Here is a 4,211-nt window from a genome sequence, read left to right on the forward strand (position 1 = left end):
ATGGACTGACTTTGTGTATTTTCTATTTGAAGGATTTAAGGTTCTATAAATATCAATTACATAGTTTGTTGATTTTGTTTTTCAATTCTTCCATATACTTACATTTTTCTGAGCATTGTCCAGCTATGAAAGAAGTCTAGTGAAGTATTCCACAGTATTTTAATCAGGCTTTCCTTACTGCTCATAATTCTTGCTTTATATGTTTAGTTACTACATTGTTGGGTACATACAGGTTTATGTCTGGTATAGCTTCTTCATTGTGTCTTTCAATCTTTATCCTATTTACCTATTGTCGTCGAGTCAATTCTGACTCATAGCGACCCTATAGGACAGAGTAGAACTGCCCCGTAGAGTTTCCAAGGAGCGCCTGGCGGATTGGAACTGCTGACATTTTGGTTAACAGCTGTAGCACTTAACCACTACGTCACCAGGGTTTCCTTATCCTATTTAGTGCTTTTAAATTTATATTCTTCCTTGTCTGATACATACCCCTTCCATTCTATTTTGAACCATTCTTTATCACTTTGTTTTGAGTGTTTGTTTTAAGATGCCTAGTTCTAGGTTTCATTTTTAATGATGTGGTAGTTTCTTTCAGTGAATTTATTCAGTGTGTTCACTTATTTTGTGTTTTCTATCTTATTATTTGTTTTCTTTTACTTTATTTTTGCTGGTTTAATTAAGTTATTACTCATTTCCTTTCTCATATTAATGGGGTATTTCTACTGTATCCTTCTCTTTCAATAAAGATTATCTTCTTTATCCTAGTGTTCACATTTTGCTGCTATTATATGAAAAGGAATAGAATCAGCTTCAATTTTGAGAAAATGTGACAAAAGTAGCCTAAACGTGATAGAGGTTGCTCCTCTCCTATAACAAGAAGCCCAGAGGAATGGAGTTGTTGGCCTTGGCTTTGCTGTTGATAAATGTCAAGAAGGACCCAGTCTCTATATTTCTTTTTTTTTTTTTTTAACTTTTATTAAGCTTCAAGTGAACGTTTACAAATCCAATCAGTCTGTCACATATATGTTTACATACATCTTACTCCGTACTCCCACCTGCTCTTCCCTTATTGAGTCAGCCCTTTCAGCCTCTCCTTTCGTGACAATTTTGCCAGCTTCCCTCTCTCTCTATCCTCCCATTCCCCCTCCAGACAAGAGCTGCCAACACACTCTCAAGTGTCCACCTGATATAATTAGCTCACTCTTCATCAGCATCTCTCTCCCACCCGCTGACCAGTCCCTTTCATGTCTGATGAGTTGTCTGCGGGGATGGTTCCTGTCCTGTGCCGACAGAAGGTCTGGGGAGCATGGCCGCCAGGATTCCTCTAGTCTCAGTCAGACCATTAAGTCTGGTCTTTTTATGAGAATTTGGGGTCTGCATCCCACTGATCTCCTGCTCCCTCAGGAGTTCTCTGTTGTACTCCCTGTCAGGGCAGTCATCGATTGTGGCCGGGCACCAACTAGTTCTTCTGGTCTCAGGATGATGTAGGTCTCTGGTTCATGTGTCCCTTTCTGTCTCTTGGGCTCTTAGTTGTCGTGTGACCTTGGTGTTCTTCATTTTCCTTTGCTCCAGGTGGGTTGAGACCAATTGATGCATCTTAGATGGCCGCTTGTTAGCATTTAAGACCCCAGACGCCACAATTCAAAGTGGGATGCAGAATGTTTTCATAATAGAATTATTTTGCCAATTGACTTAGAAGTCCCCTCAAACCATGTTCCCCAGACCCCCGCCCCTGCTCCGCTGACCTTTGAAACATTCATTTTATCCCGGAAACTTCTTTGCTTTTGGTCCAGTCCAATTGAGCTGACCTTCCATGTATTGAGTGTTGTTTTTCCCTTCACCCAAAGCAGTTCTTATCTACTGATTAATCAATAAAAAACCCTCTCCCTCCCTCCCCTCTTCGTAACCACAAAAGTATGTGTTCTTCTCAGTTTTTACTATTTCTCAAGATCTTATAATAGTGGTCTTATACAATATTTGTCCTTTTTCCTCTGACTAATTTCGCTCAGCATAATGCCTTCCAGGTTCCTCCATGTTATGAAATGTTTCACAGATTCGTCACTGTTCTTTATCGATGCGTAGTATTCCATTGTGTGAATATACCACAATTTATTTAACCATTCATCCATTGATGGACACCTTGGTTGCTTCCAGCTTTTTGCTATTGTAAACAGAGCTGCAATAAACATGGGTGTGCATATATCTGTTTGTGTGAAGGCTCTTGTATCTCTAGGGTATATTCCAAGGAGTGGGATTTCTGGGTTGTATGGTAGTTCTATTTCTAACTGTTTAAGATAATGCCAGATAGACTTCCAAAGTGGTTGTACCATTTTACATTCCCACCAGCAGTGTATGAGAGTTCCAATCTCTCCGCAGCCTCTCCAACATTTATTCTTTTGTGTTTTTTGGATTAATGCCAGCCTTGTTGGTGTGAGATGGAATCTCATCGTAGTTTTAATTTGCATTTCTCTAATGGCTAATGATCGAGAGCATTTTCTCATGTATCTGTTGGCTGCCTGAATATCTTCTTTAGTGAAATGTGTGTTCATATCCTTTGCCCACTTCTTGATTGGGTTGTTTGTCTTTTTGTGGTTGAGTTTTGCCAGAATCATGTAGATTTTAGAGATCAGGCGCTGGTCTGAGATGTCATAGCTGAAAATTCTTTCCCAGTCTGTAGGTGGTCTTTTTACTCTTTTGGTGAAGTCTTTAGATGAGCATAGATGTTTGATTTTTAGGAGCTCCCAGTTATTGGGTTTCTCTTCATCATTTTTGGTAATGTTTTGTATTCTGTTTAGGCCTTGTATTAGGGCTCCTAGGGTTGTCCCTATTTTTTCTTCCATGATCTTTATCGTTTTAGTCTTTATGTTTAGGTCTTTGATCCACTTGGAGTTAGTTTTTGTGCATGGTGTGAGGTATGGGTCCTGTTTCATTCTTTTGCAAATGGATATCCAGTTAATGCCAGCACCATTTGTTAAAAAGACTATCTTTTCCCCAATTTACTGACACTGGTCCTTTGTCAAATATCAGCTGCTCATATGTGGATGGATTTATATCTGGGTTCTCAATTCTGTTCCATTGGTCTATGTGCCTGTTGTTGTACCAGTACCAGGCTGTTTTGACTACTGTGGCTGTATAATAGCTTCTGAAATCAGGTAGAGTAAGGCCTCCCACTTTCTTCTTCTTTTTCAGTAATGCTTTGCTTATCCGGGGCTTCTTTCCCTTCCATATGAAATTGGTGATTTGTTTCTCTATCCCCTTAAAATATGACATTGGAATTTGGGTCAGAAGTGCGTTATATGTATAGATGGCTTTTGGTAGAATAGACATTTTTACTATGTTAAGTCTTCCTATCCATGAGCAAGGTATGTTTTTCCACTTAAGTATGTCCTTTTGAATTTCTTGTAGTAGAGCTTTGTAGTTTTCTCTGTATAGGTCTTTTACATCCTTGGTAAGATTTATTCCTAAGTATTTTATCTTCTTGGGGGTTACTGTGAATGGTATTGATTTGGTTATTTCCTCTTCGGTGTTCTTTTTGTTGATGTAGAGGAATCCAAGTGATTTTTGTATGTTTATTTTATAACCTGAGACTCTGCCAAACTCTTCTATTAGTTTCAGTAGTTTTCTGGAGGATTCCTTAGGGTTTTCTGTGCATAAGATCATGTCATCTGCAAATAGTGATAACTTTACTTCCTCCTTGCCAATCCGGATACCCTTTATTTCTTTGTCTAGCCTAATTGCCCTGGCTAGGACTTCAAGTACAATGTTGAATAAGAGCGGTGATAAAGGGCATCCTTGTCTGGTTCCCGTTCTCAAGGGAAATGCTTTCAGGTTCTCTCCATTTAGAGTGATATTGGCTGTTGGCTTTGCATAGATGCCCTTTATTATGTTGAGGAATTTTCCTTCAATTCCTATTTTGGTAAGAGTTTTTATCATAAATGGGTGTTGGACTTTGTCAAATGCCTTTTCTGCATCAATTGATAAGATCATGTGGTCTTTATCTTTTGTTTTATTTATGTGATGGATTACATTAATGGTTTTTCTGATATTAAACCATCCTTGCATACCTGGTATAAATCCCACTTGATCATAGTGAATTATTTTTTGGATGTGTTGTTGGATTCTATTGGCTAGAATTTTGTTGAGGATTTTTGCATCTATGTTCATGAGGGATATAGGTCTATAATTTTCTTTTTTTGTAATGTCTTTACCTG

This window comes from Loxodonta africana, chromosome 26, assembly GCF_030014295.1.
Source record: "Loxodonta africana isolate mLoxAfr1 chromosome 26, mLoxAfr1.hap2, whole genome shotgun sequence".
Classification (NCBI taxonomy): Eukaryota; Metazoa; Chordata; class Mammalia; order Proboscidea; family Elephantidae; genus Loxodonta; species Loxodonta africana.